Source organism: Pleurodeles waltl, chromosome 6, assembly GCF_031143425.1.
Source record: "Pleurodeles waltl isolate 20211129_DDA chromosome 6, aPleWal1.hap1.20221129, whole genome shotgun sequence".
In the NCBI taxonomy this organism is placed as follows: Eukaryota; Metazoa; Chordata; class Amphibia; order Caudata; family Salamandridae; genus Pleurodeles; species Pleurodeles waltl.
In genome coordinates this window covers 686,764,862-686,771,906 of record NC_090445.1, presented here as the reverse complement: position 1 = coordinate 686,771,906, position 7,045 = coordinate 686,764,862, and positions in this window count along the sequence as shown.

Genomic DNA, 7,045 nt, shown 5'->3' with positions numbered 1-7,045 from the left:
AGGTGCGCAGTCTGAAGAGCTGATGAAGGGGTATTATAAAGTGATTTAGATTCTGAAAAATACAGTTTCCCCAAAAGATGATCATTGGCAAAAGATTGATAGGACAGCACAGGAAATGAATGAGTCGATTCATACTTATTATGAAAGATTGTTGCAAGCTTTCAAACATCAGAGTGGTTCAGAAACTATTGAGCAGAATGAAATGAGTCATTTTATGTTTAGATTCATGCAAGGATTGAAACCTGAGACTAGCAACATGATTCAGCAGCTTTGGTTTGTTGGCAGAATAAACTGATTGAATTGTTACTGCAGTACGCTAGGCATTGTAATGATGAAGTTGAATTGAAGCAGAAAAAGTTGAAGGAAAAATTGATGTTGACGAAAATTAAATCTGCCCGACAGGAACAGAGACTCCGCAAATGATGGGGAACACTAGAGGGATGCAAAGTGTGCAGCTGCAGGTTAACATGTTTAAATTTAGAAGTAGATGACGCAGTATTTGGATAGATCAGAGTGGTAATGTGTTTGAGGTTCAGTCAATAAAGAAACTGCATCCATATCATGTGGGCAGCAGTTGTAGGTACTGGAAGCATGAGTGTCAGTACAGTAATGTGAACAATTTGGTGTAGATTGGTGGTGTTGCTCAGACTGTGGACAGTATTCAGGTTCAAATTCAGAGAATCCAAAGGACCACCAAATTTAAAATTTGACTGTTTCGACAGGATTACAACAGATGCAGGTCCCCCCAACAGATTCCAGTCCCTCAGCAAATGCTGGTCAGGCCCCCGTGAAACAGCATGAAGTGATGATTCCTCCGCAAAACATGAATCAGAGAGCAATCGCAAATGTAAATCATTTGGTGAAACAACACCCCTTATTTGAATTTAGGGATGTAAATGACAAAATTATGGGACACAATGTTTAATTCCTGGTTTACACTGGAGCAACACACTCCACTATCAGAACTGCAGAAGTACCAAATGTGTCCCTTTCAGGAAGAAAGGTTCAGGTGGTAAGAGTAGCAAATCAGCTGTTAATTACCCTGATTTCAGAACATATCCCAGTCAAAATAGGGTCACTTGAGGATTGGCTCCAATTTGTGGTTTGTGATTCAAATCCTGTGAACTTGTTAGGACATGCCCTATTGTGCAAGTTAAACTTTTCTATGAGATGCACCCACAATTGAATAGCAATCCAGACAAATAGTAATGATGAAACGTTTAGCACAATTGATGAAATGTACCCTCTCATTTCATTGTTCCTAATGATGACAGTTAAGGATTTGCCCAAGGAGTTGCAAGAGAAAGTTATGTCAAGAGTTTGGGATTTTTCAGGAAAAGCTTTTGGAATCATATGAAGAGTTGAGCCAGTTAAAATCACAGTAAAGGCAAATGCAGTGTTTCCAAGATAACGCCTTATCATGTGGTAAGTAATTGCTGGAATTTCCACCGCAATTGAAAATTTTGTTGAACAATGTGTCTTTAAGTAAATCATAGGAAGTCTCTGTAATTCTCCTGTTTTGGGACTGTAGAAGTCCAATGGAAAATACTGTATAGTCTAGTATTTGAGAAATGTGAACAAGATTGTTGCTCCACGTTGTCCGGTTGTACCGAATCCTGCAGTGATTTTGTTCTAGATTCCTTGTGAAGCGGAATGGTTTTCTGTCATTGGCCTGTGTCAGGCATTCTTTTCCTTTCCACCTCATGCAGATAGTCAGTTCTTTTTGGTTTTTAAATTTGGAAGCCGTGTTTATTCATGGTGTTGTATGCCTCGAGGGTATACTGAGTCACCATCCATTTTCAATCAGCTTTTGAAAGAGTCCATTAAAATGCCATTTCATTCAGTCCTAGTTCTCTATCTTGATGACTTGATGGTTGCATCAAACTCACGAGAAGCCTGTAGAAGAAATGCCATTGCCCTGTTAGATCACCTGGGCGAGAATGGTCATAAGGTTTTCCCCACAAAAAAATAGTATTGTCAAGCAAAGGGGAAATATTTAGGTCACCACATGGTGCAAGGAAGGTGTCACAAGAGAGAATCTCAGCAATCATGCAAATAAATCCACCTTTAATACAAAGAGATATCAGAATGTTCCTGGGAATGGTCGGCTACTGCACCAGTGGATCCCAAATTTTTCACTGTTATCCAAACCTTTGTTGAAATTGACACACAACGAAGTGTCTGATCCTGTACCATTTGATGACACATGCATGAAAGCCTTCTCCAAGATGAGAGAAAGCCTGTGTCGAGTCCCAGCTCTGGGAAGTCCGACTACAACAAATGTTTTTCTTTGTTTTGTTATGAAAGGGATGGATGGGCCCTTTCTGTTTTGACACATGAACATGGAGGGGTCAACAGACCAGTAAACTATTTTTCCACCACACTAGACCCTGTAGCTGCTGCTTTGCCCGGCTGTTCAGTCTGTTGCAGCTGCGGTGTCAGCATAGGACAGTGCGAAAGCATTGTCTTGGGCCACTCCTTGAACGTTTTTATGCCCCATTCTTTTGAAGCCCTTTTGACCCAAAGTAAAACCTAGTACCTGACCAATGCTCATTTGACTTGTTATGGCCAGACAATTCTTGGTTCTCCTAACGTTAATATCAAGCGTTGTACTGTGTTGATTCCCGCAATGCTTTTACCCATTACTGTTGAAAATGTTAATGATCATGATCAAGAAGTGAAACATGACTGTCTCGATATGATTCAATTGTGCACCAAACCAAGACCTGATATTCAAGATACTCCCATAGACGAATATGACCTTATCATGTTCGTTGATGGCTCCTGTTTAAGAGACAATGATGGAACTCTGAGAGCTGGTTATGCAGTTTGCACAGTCTCAGGAGTGATAGAAGCTTCATGGCTTCAAGGAGTCCGTTCTGTCCAAGTAGCCGATTTGGTTGCTCTGCTTCTGAACAGCTCAAAGTGAAAATTTTCACGGATAGTCAATATGTTTTTAGCGTCATTCATGACCTTGGACAGTTGTGGTCCCAGAGAGGCATTATGACCTCTTCGGGATCACTGATACGAAAGGGTGACAGAATTTATCAATTACTGAAGACATTACAATTACCTGTGAAAATTGCAGTTGTGAAACGTGCAGCATATCAAAGGTCAAATGATTACATCTCGTTGGGCAATGCCTATACTGACCAAGTGGCCAGGTACTGTGCACTTCATGGCACATCCTTTAATGAGGAATGGATTGATGGAAGTAGCACCAGTCAGACAAACCAAAGTTTCTTGAAGAGCGCAACTTATACCATGGAAGATGTTAAGAGATTGCAGGAAGAAGTGACGGAAAAGGAACATAGAGGTTGAAGTAGAGCAGGCTGTGTTCAGAGAGATGAAGACGATGTTTGGGTCCCCAATGAAGGAAAAGCAGTGTTGCCAAATAGTTTGTTGCCTTCAATTGCTAGGTATTATCACAGTCAAGCACACATTGGCAGAGATGCCATGATCAGAACTTTCAGTCTAACATGGTACAACCCCATATTCAGAAGTTGTGTCTCACAGATGTGTAACATGCCAACAGATGAACATAGGGAAATGTACTGTGGTTAATTTGAGCCATATAGGCAGATCACCAGGTCCTTTCAACCAACTGCAACATGATTTCATTGAGATGCTTGTTTGAAATGGATGAGGTATGTGTTGGTGGTGGTGAGTGTTGTGTGTGTGTTCTCACATTGGGTTGAGGCTTACCCAACCCGCAGGAATGATAGTTTCACTGTTGCAAAGCTGCTTTTGAGGTAATTGATCCCTCAATTTGGATTCCCAGCTTTTTTGGAATCAGACTGAGAATCTCATTTTAATAATGAGACCTTTAAATTGTTGTGTGTGGCATTACAAATTGAGCAAAGTTTGTACTGCAGTTACAGGCCAGAAGGCTTTGGATTAGTCGAGCAGATGAATGGAACTTTAAAGCATTGACTGGCTAAAGTGTGTGCATCCCCAACGTTGAAATGGCCGGATGCACTGCTACTTGTTCTAACGAGCATGCATAGCACACCCGACAGAAAGACAGGACTGTCCCCACATGAAATCATTATGGAGCGTGCTATAAGAGTACCAGCTGTGCCTGCAATGCATTTGTGAACATTACAGATGACTTGGTGCTGGATTATTGCAAAGGACTAGCTGATGTGGTTTGCTCTTTTTCTCATCAGATTGAAGAAGCAACTGCTCAACTGCCACAAGAACAGTGTCAGAACCTGAGTCCAGGAAATTGGGTTCTGGTGAAGAAGCACATTAGAAAGCAATGCTTAGAGCAATGATGGAAAGGGCCATTTCAGGTCATCTTGGTGACCACAACTGCTGTGAAGTGTGCTGGTGTTCTGAATTGGGTTCATGCGAGCCACACACACAAAGTTCTATGTCCTCTTGAAGCTATAGTGCCTATTCCTCTGGGGTCAGAATTGTTGAGTGAAGGGGCCCAGGTTAACCAAACTGTGAGGACCGGACAAGTTGCTGTTGCAGAACATGCACAGACTGGTGAACATCTGACCGCATCAAAAGCAATCAAAGGGGCAGGAGGGTCAAGCCAGAATCAGTTTGACTCCTGTTAGCTCAGTAAACGTTGAAACCCCAGTGGTGCCTGAAACAAGAGTTGTAAGAGTAGACCAGTGGCCCGCCAAAAGTGCAGACCCAATAACAGATGTACTTCCAACTTTTGCTGAAGTAACTGAAATATTTGGTCAAACTGACAGTGAAAATTGTGCCACAAAGAGGTAAAAATGAAAAAGTCGCCAGTACTCAGCACCTGAATGGACTTACTACACTGCTAATGAATGGGAGAAGGAGTTCAGTGCCTTTTGTGACAATTCAGATTCAACTGAATATTTTGGTACTTGAAGTTGCTTTGGAACTGAACTTTGAAATTTAATTGCCGCTTGATGAACAGAGACAATATTTGCTGGCTGTGCTAATAAGTGATTACTAGATGGTTTATTAATAAAGACATTTCAACATTTAGCAGTGGTATTGAACATTTGCAAATTGAGACAAAATTTAATGAACTTTCTAGATCAGAAAAAGTTGTCAATAAGTGCAAAAAGACTCTTTAAAGAGATTCTTTTACTTTGTTTTTGCTTTGCTCACTTAAAGAAAAAAAGTGATGCTGTGAATAATTGAATGCAGCTTTTTTGCAATTTGCAATTTGATTTTAGATTTTTTGAAATTTGATATCTTGTTCTGACTCGAGACAAGCCACGAGTTTGCATCAAAGAAAACTGAGTTAATGTAAGTATATGTGTGTAAGATTAACAATAGTGTGTGTGATTGTAAGTATTTTATTGATTGATAGTTTGAGTGTGTCTGTGAAAGACGAAGTTGAGAGCACAGTTAAACCAGTGCTGAAAGAGTTGCATACAAAACGAAACCCCCTGTATGAGGACAAGAGATTGCTTCATCTTGACAACTCAAACGGAGATTTGTCTTCAAATGTATACTACAGGTTACTATATGAATACATTGAAACTATGGATGTGCATGATTGTTATGTTTGCGCACAGATACCTTCATCATTGCAGGAAGGAATCACATATCACAGCTTACCACTAACTTGCAGAATATCTGGCAGTCTATTACTAACCCGATTGTATAGCCAAGATTATATACAATATTCCAACTTTAACCTTGTGTTTTCTTTTGTGCCCATTAATCAGCATCTGAGTAGTACTGCTAAAGCGAAAAACAATTACATTGTGGGAGGTTTCCTTGAACAAACCCAGACTTTTGGAACTGCATACGCTCATGAAAACAATTTAACATGCATTCTCACACCAGTTGAGAGGGAGTTCACTAATCAAGTAGATGACAACAGAAAAGCAATAAAAAAACAAATAGAAAAAGTACTAGTTTTACAGAGTTGGCAAATGGATGCTACCCATCTTGCAGGTAGCGATACACAAGGACGCTTAGCCTTAGTTTGGCAACATATAGGAAAGCTCTGTATATATAGACCTCAGTCAAAAACTGACCCAAAATTTGTAGGGACTAGTGAAAGTAGACGTGTTTTTTTTAATGAGTGTTTGGGATTTTATGTTAAATGGACAGAACCCTGGTACAGGTGTTTATTTCATTTGTGAAAAAAAATGCCTATTACAAACTACCGAAAGGCTGGTACGGTACATGTTACTTAGGGATAGTTTTCCGAAAATCTATCATGTAGACAATATTGACAATTCAGTCTGGAAGGAGAGACCAAATTCCAGAGCAAAGACAGGAGCTACAGGAGCAAAGATTACAGTTGATGTATTTGGTGTCATCATTCCATAAGTTCCATTAGTTTGTGTGATCTTGAATGATATCAAGATTAGAAAATTGTCAACTATAATAGACAAGGTGTCTACTGATTATGCTGGAGCAATACTGCTAAAGGATATGGAGATGGCTGCTGTGAGATCAATGGTTTTGCAAAATCATCTGCATTAGACAAATGATTGGCAAAGAAAGGTACAGTCTGTAAAGTTTTACAGGCACAACATTGTTATACTTTCATACCTGGCAATATTAACGAGATAAGGAAGTTTATCTCTAAACTGACAAATCAAAAAATTGACCTGAAAGACTTAAAGGAGATAAATGCCTGGGAGGCAATAGGTAAAAGATTTTCGAAGGATTGGATCATGGTTCAGAGACTTAGGAAAGGGAATAGTTAGGTTGATCTTAAGGCCTTTGGTGATTGTGGATTTGTGTGCTTTATTCACACTTGGATTTCACAAACTGTATGAATTTTGGAAGGTGCAGAAAGCTAAGAGTGAACAGAGTAGGGAAGAGATTGAAATGGAGAAGGTGCTTATTACAAGAACCTGAAGAGAATTCAGTAGACCAAGGCCAATACATTATCAGACCACAAGCCTTTGAGTTGTCTCATTGAATTAGGAGTGTCCTTTTTATGACAGCATAGATTGCCATCAGAGGAGGGACTTCTGGAGCGTAAAATTTTAGTAATGCTTTTAGTGACAAGACATCAACATTAGGTGACATTTATATTTACATTTTAAAAGCTTAAGATAGAAAAAGATGCACTGACACATATTTT